Source organism: Cetorhinus maximus, chromosome 8 (assembly GCF_964194155.1).
Source record: "Cetorhinus maximus chromosome 8, sCetMax3.hap1.1, whole genome shotgun sequence".
Classification (NCBI taxonomy): Eukaryota; Metazoa; Chordata; class Chondrichthyes; order Lamniformes; family Cetorhinidae; genus Cetorhinus; species Cetorhinus maximus.
The window spans coordinates 90,610,023-90,624,908 of record NC_135886.1 but is presented as its reverse complement, the minus strand read 5'-3'; positions in this window follow the sequence as shown (position 1 = coordinate 90,624,908).

Below are 14,886 nucleotides of genomic sequence, written 5' to 3'. Positions count from 1 at the left end.
CAATAATAATTGTTAACTCGCTTCTTAATTAGCTTGATTGCATTCTCAAAGCTGCTGGGTGAGTTGCCATAACCAGGAAAGTGTGAGGGGGCGGGAGCACGTCAGGGTGCCAGTCTGACAATATTTAGTGCAATTTTCTTGGGCCAAAGCTGCCTCCACTGGGCTGTGAGCATTCTGTCTGAGGTGCCTGTTTCTTTCTTCGGCTGTGCTATCATGAGTAACATACAAAAGGGGAAAAACAGTAAGCACAATAATACATTCAAGGCCTCACAAGTGTAAAGGCACTAAATGGCGCAATTAGCTAAATTAAATGTAACGTTCATAACTAAACATCTATTGCTGTAAATATTGTGCGTATCATTGTCTTAAAGCCATTTATTTAAACAACATTTACAGAAACAACAGCTACAAGGTGCCAAGCTCATTGTTTTACATTAATTAGAAGTAATAAGACAGTTTATTTACAATAATATGGGATACGTTACTCACTGGAAGTTAGGATTGTTTTTAAAGATTAAGCTGGTGACAAGGTATAATCTTTATTCTGGAAATGTACCTATTAAGGAAGATAACTGCTGCAGTGATATTTCTATTAGTTTTACTTCGTCATATTTTGGGAAAATGTCTTCAGAGAAAGATTTGTCTTTATTCCCTTAGCCACTGCAAGGGCAGCATGCTCACAAGTAGCTCTATATCTTCCACTGACAAGAGGTGCATTGTTCTTTTTCTCAAATCATTTAGATTGATGTCACACTGTATGGGCTACATAGTGCAAAAGACAAAATACTGACTGTCATGTACACTTTCACAGAAACATATATATTTTAAATTCATTCAGGCCATCATGCCTATTCCACCTCTCTGAAAGATAGCTCATCTCCAACAGCTCTGAAAATCAGCACAAATTGACAGCAGAGTGCACCATCTATAAGATGCACTGCAGCAACTCGCCAAGGCTTCTTCAACAGCACCTTCCAAACTGGTGACCTCTACCACCTAGAACTAGGGCAGCAGATGCATGGGACAACACCTGAAAATTCTCCTCCCAGTTACACAGCATCGTCACTTGGAACCATATCTCTCTTCCTTCATTGTCATGGAGTCAAAGTTCTGGAACTTCGTCTGTAGCGATACCATGGCTATACCTACAGCACATTGACTACAGTAGTTTAAGAAGGCAGCTCACTACCACCTTCTAAAGGGCAATTAGGGATGGGCAATAAAGGCTGGCCTTGTCAGTGATGCACACAGCACAAGAACGAAACAAAAAGTACCATAGATTGTGGAAGATAAGTCAGCTCGATATATTAGATCACCCCATTTTCTTGGCCCCAAAATTCATGCTTTTGCACATACTTGGCATAAAAGTAGATTTCCCTTTTCAGCCATGGCATACATTAATAGCTGCAATCTTTCACCCCACAGATGCATGTTTTGCTTACCGGTAAAGTATAACTAGGTACAAGGGGTTTAAGCAGGTGATATGGGCTGTGTTGCAACGATGCATGGGAGCTTAAGACATGCTCACAAAGAGCAAACCCAATGTGATGAAGTACAAAGACGGTGACCACCCACACCCATGCTGGCAGTTCGCTTTTATACTCGGCGTATAAGTCGACCCCTGATTTTGGAAGGATATTTTGAGGCTTCATCAAGGGTAATTCCCTCTTAAGTAGAGATTTCCTTATGAAAGATACTAACGAATATGCTTTTGATACCTTTTCAGGCAGTGCGTTTGAGATCATAACAACTCACTGACCTAGAAAAATTCTCATCTTCCCCTGGCATTTTTGCCTTTATTTAAATCTCTGTCCTCCGGTTCCCGATCCTCCTACCAGTGGAAACTATTTCTCCCTATCTTTATCAAAATCCCCCATTACTTTGAGCATCTTTGTTAAATCTGCCCTTAACCTTCCCTGCTCTGAGGAGAACAATCCCAGTTTCTCTCATCTTTCAACAAAATACTAGCTCCTCAACCCTCATACCATTTGGTTAATGTAATACATTAAAGGCTCAATTTTCAGTAAGAAGGAGCAAATTTGAAGGTCCAGCTATTGAAACAGCCTCAGGTTTACAAAAACTTCCATGGAATTGTTATTTGCTGAAATAAAGGCAAGGAGGAAATGTTTCCTGGTGATTAATGACAGAAAACTGTAGATAAGGGTAGTGCAGGCATTAAATGGGGAGGGGACTCTAGTAGTTACTGACATCTCAATCAATCTATGTAGAGACACACAATGTTGACATTTTATTATTGACCATAGAGGTCAATTAAAGTAAGTGAAAGCTTGAAAGCCAAAACATGTCCTGAAAGAATGCGAGAAGCAAGCCTTACCTCCACATTAAAGTTGATAAATCTCCTGGATCTTGCGATCTACATCCCAGAGTGTTGAAAGAAGTGACTGCAAAGATAATGGATGCACTGCTGGTCATCTTCTACAATTCTATAGACTCTAGAACAGGTGTGACTGCCTCCTGGTACAAAGTATCCAGGTAACATTCTCCCTCCCTGATGTGTCGCAGAGTCTGCAACTCAGCCTCCAGCTCAATGACTCTGAACCAAAGTTCCTCAAGACACAAACACTTATTGCAGACGTGTTGCCCTGGATCACAATGTTATCTAGTAGCTCCCACATGCTGCAGCCTTGACACATCACCTGTCCTGCCATCCTTAACATGTTTTAAACAATTACTTAATTATATTATTAACTTATTTATGATGCTTTTTAAAATATAATTTAACTTTACAGCAAATTTGTGTATTATTTTAAACCTTAGCGAAAGAATAGAACTTACCCACTTACAGATACTCGCCAAACAGTTAGCTTCTTCCCCAGTAGTAGAGTAAGAACCAATTACTACAGGATGAGAAGGATAGAAAAAGGAAACAAACACCTCCTTCCACCCTTCACTGAACTCCACCACTCACCAAACTCCATGTCTGCACTCAGCTTTCTCAGCTGCACTCCATTTGCCCAATCTTCAATCTATGTCAGTATATTACTCCCAGTCCCATGTGGTCTACCTTTGCTTACTAACCTCATGGGCTGAATTTTTCCGTCGGCGAGAAGAGGGCGGGGCCCGCTTGTCGACGCGAAAGTGATGCGGGATGATGTCGGGGGAATCCCCAAAGTCATCTCGCCCCATTTAAATCTTCAGGAAGGCCATTGACAGGATAATTAAAACAATTAAAGGACCTGCCCGTCCAACCTTAAGGTTGGTGGGCAAGCCAGGAGCGCCGGCGGACTTCTGAAAAAACATGAAACCTCATCCATCGGTGGGATGAGGTTTCATGTTGGTTTTTAAAAAGTTTATTCAAGTTTTTGTGCAATTTATTAACATGTCCCATCTCGTGTGACATTGTCACATGAGGGGGACATGTTAATGACTTTTTTATTTTTCTATTTTTCAAGTTTGGAAACCTTTCGGCGATCTCCCTGAGGCAGCACTTTGCCTCAGGGAGATGTGTGCTCTTTCGTGTGCATGCACGAAAAATCGCACTCTCGCATTTGGGGAATCCCCCCCTGCCCGCACAGGAAGCGCATAGCGCTTCCCGGTGGATGTCACGCTGGGCGGGCCTTAATTGGCCCGCCCACTTAAAATGGCAGCAGAGCCCGCTTCTCCGGCGGGGATCGGCTGCCCTCCCGCCCATCAAGGGCAAAATTGGAACCTTTTTGAAAGCCTCCTAAAAATCCAAATGGTTCTCCCTTATCTATTTTGCTAATGATATCCTCAAAAAAAACTCTAACAGATTTGTCAAACATGATTTCCTTTTCATAAATCCATGTTAACTCTGCCCAATCCTACATTATTTTCTAAGTGACCAGTTATCACATCCTTTATAATAGACTCTAGTATTTTCCCTACTCCTGATGTCAGGCTAACATGTCTGTAGCCCCCTGTTTTCTCTCTCCCTGCTTTCTTAAATAGTGCGGTTACATTTGCTACTTTACAATCTGCAGAACTGTTCTAGAGTCTATAGAATTGTGGAAGATGACCAGCAATGCATCCATTATCTTTGCAGTCACCTCTTTCAACACTCTGGGATGTAGCTCGCAAGATCCAGGAGATTTATCAACTTTAATGTGGAGGTAAGGCTTGCTTCTCGCATTCTTTCAGGACATATATTGGCTTTCAAGCTTTCACTTACTTTAATTGACCTCTATGGTCAATAATAAAATATCAGCATTATGTGTCTCTACATAGATTGATTGAGATGTCAGTGACTACTAGAGCCCCCTCCCCATTTAATGCCTGCACTACCCTTATCTACAGTTTTCTGTCATTAATCACCAGGAAACATTTCCTCCTTGCCTTTATTTCAGCAAGTAACAATTGCATTGAGGTTTTTGTAAACCTGAGGCTGTTTCAATAGCTGGACTTTCAAGTCTGCTCCTCCTTATTGAAAATTGAGACTTTAATAAGGGTAGGGTCTTCTGATTTGGTCAGTAGTCAAGGACAGGAAAGTGTGACTGTGAGTGAGGCATGCAAGTGGACCCAGAGGGTAGGAGTGCAGGAACATGAACCTCTGTAATTGTCCAATAGGTTTGAGGTTCTCTCCCCTTGTTTGGATAATAATGGGGAATGCAGGGTGGATGATCAAACTGACCATGGAACCGTGGTACAGGAAGCCATCTAATTTGGGGGAGAAAAACGGAATGTAATGGTAGTAGGGGACATTATAGTGTGGGTGATTGCCACTGTTCTCTGCAGCAAAGAGTGAGAGTCCAGATGGCTGTGTTGCTTGCCTGGTGCCAGGTTTCAAGACATCTGCTCAGGGCTGAAGAGAAACTTGATGTGGGAGGGTGAGGTTCCATTTGTCATGGTCCATGTATGTACTAATAACATAGGTAGAACTTGGAAAGAGGTTCTCCACAAAGAGTATGAGGAGCTAGACACTAAATTTAAAAGCAAAACCTCAAAGGTTCAATAATCTCTGGATTATTACCTGAGCCGTGTAAAAATTGGCATAGGGCAAATAAGATTAGAGAGGTGGATGCGTGGCTCAAAGACTGGTGTGGGTGAAGTGGGTTCTGGTTTGTGGGGCACTGGCACCAGTATTGGTGGAAATAGGAGCTGTACCATTCGGATGGTCTACACCTGAACTGTGTTGGGACCAGTGTTCTTGCGAACTGCATAGCTAGGGAGGTAGGGAGGGTTTTAAACTAAATAGTGGGGGAAAGGGATCAAATGTGGAAAGATGTGGCATTATCAAAAAGTAGAGACAAGGTTAAAAAAATAAAATAGTAATATGGAAAATGAAGGTCGCGGAATGGCAGAAAAGGACAAAGAGAACAACACCTAAGAATGCACAAAAAAATCAAGATCTAATGTTACAAAGATAATAAAAAAAGACTAAACTAAAGGCTCAATATCTGAATGCACGTAACATTCACAACAAAGTAAATTAATTGACAGCACACATTGAAGTAAATAAATATATCTGATAGCCATTACAGAGACCTGACCGCAGGATGACAAGCATTGGGTCATGAATATTGAGGAGTATATGACATTTAGGAAGAATAGGAAGCTAGGTAAAGGTGGATGGGTAGCACTGTTAATCAAGGATGGTGTTTGTGCAATAGTATTATCTTTGTAACATCTAGTCTTGATTCTTTGTGCATTCTTAAGTTCTTTTCTCTCTGTCCTTTTCTGTCATTCTCCATCCCTCATTTTTCATATTACTATTTTCTTTTTTTACCTTGTCTCTACTCTAATACCACATCTTTCCACATTTGATCCCTTTCCTCCACTATCTAGTTTAAATCCCTCTCTACTTCCCTAGTTATTTGGTTCAGGAGATCAGGATGTAAAATTGGTTTGAGTGGAGATGAGGAATAGTAGGGGAAAGGAGTCACTAGTGGGAGTGGTCTACAGGCCCCATAACATTAATCACAGTGTAGGACAAAGTATACAAGAAGAACTTTTGGGTGATTTTGATAAATAGATGGTAATAATCATGGGTGTTTTCAATCTACATATAAACTGGAAAAATTCGACTGGCAGTAGTAACCTGGATGAGGAATTCTTAGAATGCTTTCCAGGTTGTTTCTTTACAGCAGCACATTCTGGAGCCAACCAGAGAGCAGGTTATATTAGAATTGGGATTGTGCAATGTTATAGGATTAATTAATGGCCTCAGAGTAAGGGCACCCCTAGGTAGCAGTGACCACAATATGATTGAATTTTACATCCAGTTTGAAAGGGGGAAGAGTAGGTCTAAGCCAGGCTTGTCCAGCCCATGGCCCGCCCTCTATGTTACCCCCAGAGCGTTTGTTGAAAATTCCAGTAGGATGGGTTGGTGAGTTTCAAGATTTCTGTAGGGGACTGCTCCTCTAATCACAGCCTGTTTCTCTCCCATATTTGCTGCTGATTGGTTCACCATTGGTTCACCATCAGCAGCAAACATGGACGAGAACCATTAATACCTCTGGAACACGCAGGGCCTCCACTTACCACACCTTCCCCATGGGCTTACTGTGCTTTAGCAGCACTCTGGCTGCGTTCCCCCAGTCCTCCCCACGTTCCCCCAGTTGCTCCCCAAGTTCCCCAAGTTCACCCCACATTCCCCGGTTCCTCTCCACTTTCCCCTAGCTCTTCCCCACGTTCCCCTAGTTTTCCCCGCGTTCCCCTAGTTTTCCCTGCATTCCCCTAGTTCTCTGCGGTTCTTCCCCACGTTCCCCGGTTCCTCCCCGCATTGCCCTAATACCTCCCCGCGTTCAACCGGCTATCAGTGCTCCCCTCGACGGGCACCCTCGTTCAGGCACCACTAGGCCTCTGACCTCACTCCAGCCCTCTCTTAAAAAAAACAGAATTATAAAAAATAGGAGCAGGAGTAGGTCATTTGGCCCTTTGAGCCTGCTCCGCCATTCAATATGATCATGGTTAATCCTCTATCCCAACATCGTACTCCCACACTCTCCCCATATCCCTTGATGCTTTTAGAGTCCAGAAATCCATTTATTTCCTTTTTAAATATATTCAGTGACTTGGCCTCCACAACCTTCTGTGGTAGAGAATTCCATTGGTTCACCACCCTCTGAGTGAAGAAGTTGCTCCTCATCTCAGTCCTAAGCGGTCTACCCCGTATCCTGAGACTGTGACCCCTTGTCCTAGACCCCCAGCCAGAGGAAACATCAACCCTGCATCCAGTCTGTCCATCCCTGTTAGAATTTTATATGTTTCAATGAGATCTCCTCTTATTCTTCTAAACTCCAGTGAATACAGGCCTAGTCAGCCCAATCTCTCCTTATACACATGCAATCCCAGGAATCAGTCTGGTGAACATTCACTGCGCTCCATCTATGGCAAGTATATCCTTTCTTAGGTAAGGAGACCAAAACCGCACACAGTATTCCAAATGTGGTCTCACCAAGGCCCTGTATAGCTGCAGTAAAACATCCTTGCTCCTGTACTCAAGTCCTCTTGCAATGAAGGCCAACATACCATTTGCCTCCTTACTGCTTGCTGTACTTGCATGCTTGCTTTCAGTGATTGGTGTACAAGGACACCCAGGTCCTTTTGTACATCAATATTTTCCAATCTATCGCCATTTACATAATACTCTGTCATTCTGTTTTTCCTACCGAAGTGGATAACTTCATACTTATCCACGTTATACTGGATCTGCCAAGTATTTGTCCATTCACTCAACCTGTCTAAATCGCCTTGAAGCCTCTTATCATCCTCCTCATCGCTCATATTTCCACTAAGTTACGTGTCATCAGAAAACTTGGAAATATTACATTTGGTTCCCTCATCAAAATCATTGACATATATTGTGAATAGGTGGGGCCCAAGCACTGATCCCTGCGGTACCTCACTAGTCACTGCCTGCCACTCCAAAAAAGACCCATTTATTCGTATTCTCTGTTTACTGTCTGCTAACCAATTCTCAATCCATGCCAATATATTATCATCGCACCTCTCCCGCTCTGTAGCTAATTTGGTGAATGAGGGTAAGTAAGTGAGTGTGAGGGTAGGTGGGTCGGTGGATGAGTGTTGGTGGGTGAGTGAGCGTGGGTGAGTGAGGATGGGTGGGTGAAAATGAGTGGGTGAGAATGAATGGATGAGTAAGGTTGGTGAGTGATTGGATGAGGGCAGGTTGGTGACTGACAAAGGGAGGGTATGTGGGTGAGTCAGTGTCTGAGAGAGAGGGTGAGCTTGTGTGCATTTGAGAGAGAGAGAGAAAGAGAGGGTGAGTGTGTGTGCATCTGAGAGAGAGAGAAGGTGAATGTGTGTGTGTCTGAGAGAGAGAAGGTGAGCGTGTGTGTGTCTGAGAGAGAGAGAGGGTGAGTGTGTGTGTGTCTGAAGAGGGAGAGAAGGTGGAGCATGTGTGTGCCTGAAAAAGAGAGACAGAGGGTCATCAAGTGTGTATCTGAGAGAGAGAGTGAGCGTGTGTGTGGCTGAGAGATACAGAGGGTGAGCATGTGTGTGTCTGAGAAAGAGATAGAAGGTGAGCATGTATGTGTCTGAGGGAGAGAGAGAGGGTAAGTGTGTGTGTGTGTGTGTGCATCTGAGAGAGAGAGAGAGAGAGAGAGGGTGTGAGTGTGTGTGTGTGTGTGTGTGAGAGAGAGAGAGAGAGAGAGGGTAAGCGTGTGTGGTTTTTTTTTATTCATTCATGGGATGTAGGCTTCGATGGCTGGTCCAGCATTTATTTCCCACCCCTAGATGCCCTTGAGAAGGTGATGATGAGCAGCATTCTTGAACCGCTGCAGTCTCTGTGGTGTAGGTACACTCACAGTGCTGTTAGGAAGGAAATTCCAGGATTTTGACCCAGCGACAGTGAAGGAATGGCGCTATATTTCCAAGTAATGATGGTGAGTGGCTTGGAGGGGTACTTCTAGGTAGTGGTGCTGCCATCTATCTGCTGCCCTAGTGGTCGTGGGTTTGGAAGGTGCTGTCGAAAGAGCCTTGGTGAATTCCTGCACTGCATCTTGTAGATGGTACACACTGCTGCTACTGTGTATTGGTGGTGGAAGGAGAGAAAGTTCGTGGATGTGGTGCCAATCAAGCGGGCTGCTTTTTCCTGGACAGTGTCAAGCTTCTTGAGTATTGTGGTAGCTGCACTCATCCAGGCAAGTGGGGAGTATTCCATCACACTCTTGACCTGTGCCTTGTGGATGGTGGACAGGCTTTGGGGAGCCAGGAGGTGAGTTACTCATCGCCCGCTTCCTCGTCTCTGACCTGCTTTTGTAGTATTTATATGGCGAGTCCAGTTCAGTTTCTGGTCAAAGCTAACACCCAGGATGTTGCTAGTGGGGGATTCAGTGATGGTAATGCCATTGAGCATCAAGGGGCGATGGTTGGATTCTCCCTTGTTGGAGATGGTCATTGCCTGACACTTGTGTGGTGCAAATGTTACTTGCTACTTGTCAGCCCAAGCCTAGATATTGTCCAGGTCTTGCTGCATTTGGACATGGACTGCTTCAGTTTCTGAGGATCCATGAATGGTGCTGAACATTGTGCAATCATCAGCGAACATCCCCACTTCTGACCTTATGATGGAAGGAAAGTCATTGATGAATCAGCTGAAGATGGTTGGGCTGAGGACACTCCCCTGAGAAACTCCTGCAGTCATGTCCTGGAGCTGAGATGACTGACCTCCAACAAACACAATCATTTTCCTTTGTGCTACGTATGACTGCAATCAGCAGAGAGTTTCCCCCTGATTCCCATTGATTCCAGTTTTGCTAAGGCTCCTTGATGCCACACTGTCAAATGCGGCCTTGATGTCAAGGACAGTCTCATTCACCTCACCTAGGGAGTTCAGCTCTTTTGTCCATGTTTGAACCAAGGCTGCAATGAGGTCAGGAGCTGAGTGGCCCTGGCAGAACCCAAACTGGGCATTAGTGAGCAGGTTATTGTTAAGCAAGTGCTGCTTGATAGCACTGTTGATGACCCCTTTCATTACTTTACTGATGATGGAGAGTAGACTGATGGGGTGGTAATTGGCCGGGTTGGATTTGTCCTGCTTTTTGTGTACAGGACATACCTGGGCAAGTTTCCACAGAGCTGGGTAGATGCCAGTGTTGTAGCTGTACTGGAACAGCTTGGCTAGGGGCATGGCAAGCTCTGGAGCACAAGGCTTCAGTATTATTGCCAGAATATAGTCAGGGCCCATAGCCCTTTGCAGTATCCAGTGCCTTCAGCCGTTTCTTGATATCAGATGGAGTGAATTGAATTGGCTGAAGACAGGCATCTGTGATGCTGGGGACCTCTGGAGAAAGCCGAGATGGATCATCCACTTGACACTTCTGGCCGAAGATTGTAGCAAATGCAGTCTTACCTTTTGCACTGATATGCTGGGCTCCTTCATCATTGAGGATGGGGATATTTGTGGAGCCTCTTCCTCCAGTGAGTTGTTTAATTGTCTACCACCATTCAAGTCTCGATATGGCAGGACTGCAGAGTTTAGATATGATTCGTTGGTTGTTGGATCGCTAAGTTCTGTCTATCTCTTGCTGCTTATTCTATTTGGCACACAAGTAGTCCTATGTTATAACTTCACCAAGTTGGCACATCATTTTTAGTTATGCCTGGTGCTGCTCCTGGCATGCCCTCCTGCACCTTTCATTGAACCAGTGTTGACCCCCTGGCTTGATGGCAATGGTAGAGTGGGGGAATGTGCCGGGCCATGAGGCTACAGATTGTGTTTGAGTACAATTCTGCTGCTGCTGATGGCCCACAGCACCTTATGGATGCCCAGTCTTGAGTTGCTGGATATGTTCAAAATCTATCCTATTTAGCACGGTGGTAGTGCCAAATAACATGATGGAGGGTATCCTTAATGTGAAGGCAGGACTTCATCTCCAGAACAACTGTGCGGTCGTCCCTCCTGCCGACACTGTCATGGACAGATGCATCTGTGGCAGGCAGATCGGTGAGAATGAGGTCAAGTATGTTTTTCTCTCTTGTTGGTTCCCTCACCAATTGCTGCAGGCCGAGTCTAGCAGCTATGTCATTTAGGACTCAGCCAGCTTGGTCACTAGTGGTGCTGCTGAGTCACTTTTGGTGATGGACATTGAAATCTCCCACCGGGAGTACAGACAGTGTGTGCGTCTGATAGAGAGAGAGGGTGAGTGTGTGCACGTGTGTCTGAGAGAGAGAGAGAGGGTGAGCGTATGGGTATGACAGAGAGAGAGAGAGAGGGTGAGCTGTGTGTGTGTGAGAGAGAGAGAGAGGGTGAGCATGTGTGTGTCTGAGAGAGAGAGAGAGGGTGAGCATATGGGTATGACAGAGAGAGAGAGAGAGGGTGAGCTGTGTGTCTGAGAGAGAGAGAGAGAGAGAGGGTGAGCATGTGTGTGTCTGAGGGAGACAGAGAGGGAGTGACAGAGTGAGATTGAGCATGTGTATTTCTGAGAGAGAGGTTAAGTGTGTGTGTGTTTGAGAGAGAAAAAGGGTGAGTCTGTGTCTGTGTCTGAGAGAGAGAGAGGTGAACATGTTTGTCAGAGAGAGAAATATAGAGGGCGAGCATGTGTATGACAGAGAGAGGGAGGGTGAGTGTGTGTGTGCCTCAGAGAGAGACTGAGAGAGGGTGAGCGTGTGTGTGCCAGAGAGAGAGATAGAAGGTGAGTGTGTGTGTGTCTGAGAGAGATTGGGGATGGGCGTGTGTGCGTCTGAAAGAGAGAAAGAGAGGGGGGTGTGTGTATGTGCATCTGAGGGAGAGAGAGGGTGAGCATGTGTGTGTTTGTGTGTGTGTGTGAGAGACGGTGACTATGTGTGTGACAGAGAGAGAGGGTGACAGTGTGTGTCTGAGAGAGAGAGGGGTGAGTGTGTGTGTGAGAGAGGGTGACAGTGTGTGTCTGAGAGAGAGAGGGGTGAGTCTGTGTGTGTGTGAGAGGGTGACAGTGTGTGTCTGAGAGAGAGAGGGGTGAGTGTGTGTGAGAGAGAGGGTGAGCATGTGTGGGACAGAGAGAGTGTTGGATCCTGTGGATCCTCATTGCCAGTTTGTTGTGATTGGTGGCCGAGTTGGCACTATTGATAGAGTTGATCAGCAAACACTTCTTAGGTGGAAACTTTTAGTTTATTTACAAAGGTGCTCAGCAGCAACTACACATGTGCTTCCAACTCAAACTCTATCTCTACTCAACTAACTACTAACTATTGAGGTAGCCCACACAACTCTACTATTGGATACCATGATCATGTGATCTTCCTTAATAGCATTCTTCTTAAAGGTATACCACACATTAGATAAAACCATAATTACCACAGAGAGAGGTGAATGCATGTGTGTTTGAGAGAGAGAGAGGTGAGCATGTGTGCCTGAGAGACAGTGAGCGTGTATGTGTCTGAGAGAAAGAGGGTGAGCATGTGTGAGTCAGAGAGAGAGAGAGAGGGTGAACATATGTGTGCCTGAGAGAGAGAGGGTGAGAGCGTGTTTGTGACAGAGTGAGTGAGATAGAGGGTGAGCATGTGTGTGACAGAGAGAGAGAGGATGGGCGAATCCGTGTGTGTCTGAGAGGGAGGGAGGGTGAGAGTGTGCATCTGAGCAAGAGATAGAGAGGGAGGGTGAGCATGTGCGTGTGTAAGAGAGAGAGGGTGAGAATATGTGTATGTGTGTGTGTTTGTGTGTGAGGGAGAGAAAGGGAGAGAGAGGGACTGGTAAGAGGGAGGTGAGAGTGTGTGTCTGGCTTACTTCTAGTCTCAGGTTCTCATTCAGCTTCACCTCCACACACCATCAGGGATTCTCACACACTCGCACAGTGGCTGAAGGTGAGTAAATGAGCAATCTGAGACCGGGACTGATCTGGACACATACTCTCTCACCCTTTCACACTCGGATGGCCATCTTAATTTTAAAAATGAGTGATAAATGATCCATGTATTGTTGTGATTTTTCTCGGCATGTGTTTTTCTTTTCATACGTCAGCTTTAAAAAAAAAATTTATGTTTAATATTGTGCCAAACCTTATCTTTCTGAAATTTGCTCATCAGCTCCCAGAAAAAAAATTGAAATGTGAGCCCCCCCGCCCCCCCAAGCAAAAAGATGAGACAAGCCTGGTCTAAGACCAGCATTTTAAACTTAAATAAGGGCAACTGTATGGGGATGAAAACTGAGCTAGCTGAAGTGAACTGGGAAACTAAGCTAGAGGATAGATCAATAGAGAAGCAGTGGCAGACATTTAAGGGCATATTTCAGAATACTCAGAATAAGTAAAATAACTACTGTAAAGAAAAATTCTAGAGGGAGGATCCACCATCCAATGATTAACTAAAGAAGTTAGGGAAATCATCAAACTTAAGGAAAAAGCATCTAATTATGCAAAGACGAGTGGCAAGTCAGATGATTGTTCAGGATATAAAGAACAGCAGAGGATGACTAAAAGGTTAATCAGGAGAAAGAAAGAGTATGAGAGGAACCTAGCTAGATATGTAAAAATAGATAGCAGGAGTTTCTACAGGTACTTAAACAGGAAAAGAGTAGGTAAAGTGAGTGTTGGTCCTCTAGAAAGTGACAATGGGGAGCTAATAGTAGATTATAAGGAAATGGCGGATGACATGAACAAATATTTTGCTTCTGCTTTCATTATAGAGAATACAAAAAACAATCCAGTAATAGCTGTAAATCGAGAGGTGGAAGGGAGAGAGGAACTTGGTGAAGTTACAGTCATTAGGGAAGCAGTGCTAAGTAAACTGTTGGAGCTGCGGGCTGACAAGTCTCCAGGTCCAAATGGACTTCATCCTAGGGTCTTAGAAGAGGTGGCTAATGAGGTAGTAGATGCATTGGTATTAATTTTCCAAAATTCCCTAGATTCTGGAAAGGTCCCATCAGACTGAAAAGTAGCAAATATAACCCCTTTATTCAAGAAGGGAGGGAAGCAGAAAACAGGAAACTATAGGCCAGTTAGCTTGACATCTGTCATGGGGAAGATGTTAGAATCAATCATTAAGGAGGTTATGGCTGGGCAATTAGAAAAACTCAAGGTAATCGGAAAGAGTACGCATGGTTTTATGAAAGGGAAATCATGTTTAACCAATTTATTGGAGATCTTTAAAGGAGTAACATGTGCAATGGATAGAGGGGAGCCTGTAGATGTGCTGTACTCGGATTTCCAGAAAGCATTTGATAAGGTGCCACAGCAAAGGTTATTCGGAAAATAAAAGCTCATGGTACAGGAGGTAACATATTAGCCTGCATAGGAGATTGGCTGGCTGGCAGAAAACAGAGAGCATGCATAAATGGGTCTTTGTCTGATTGGCAGGATGTGACATATGGAATCCTGCAGAGGCCTGTGCTGTGGTCTCAACTTTTTAGAATTCATATTGATTACTTAAATGAGGGGAGCAAAGGCATGGTAGCTAAATTTGCAGATGACACAAAGATAGATAGGAAAGTATGTTGTGAAGAAGACATAAGAAGTTTGCAGATGGATATAGATAGGTTGAGTGAGTGGGCAAACAATCTGGCAGATGGAGTATAATGTGGGAAAATGTGAAGTTGTTCACTTTGGCAGGAAGAATAAAAAAGCAGAATATTACTTAAACAGAGAATGACTGCAGAATTCCGAGGTGCAGAGTGATCTAAATATTCTCATCCATGAGTCATAAAAAGTTAGTCAGCAGGTACAGCAAGTAACTAATAAGGCTAATGGAATGCTATCCTTCATTACGAGAGGAATTGAACATAAAAGTGAGGATCTTATGCTTCAGTTAGACAGGGCATTGGGAGACTGCATCTCAAATACTGTGCGCAGCTTTGGTCTCCTTATTTAAGGAAAGATGTAAATGCATTGGAGGCAGTTCAGAGGAGGTTTACTAAATTGATACCTGGAATGAGTGGGTTGTCTTATGAGGATAGGTTGGACAGATTGGGCTTGTTTCCACTGGAGTTTAGAAGAGTGAGGAGTGACTTGATTAAAGTATATAAGATCCTGAATG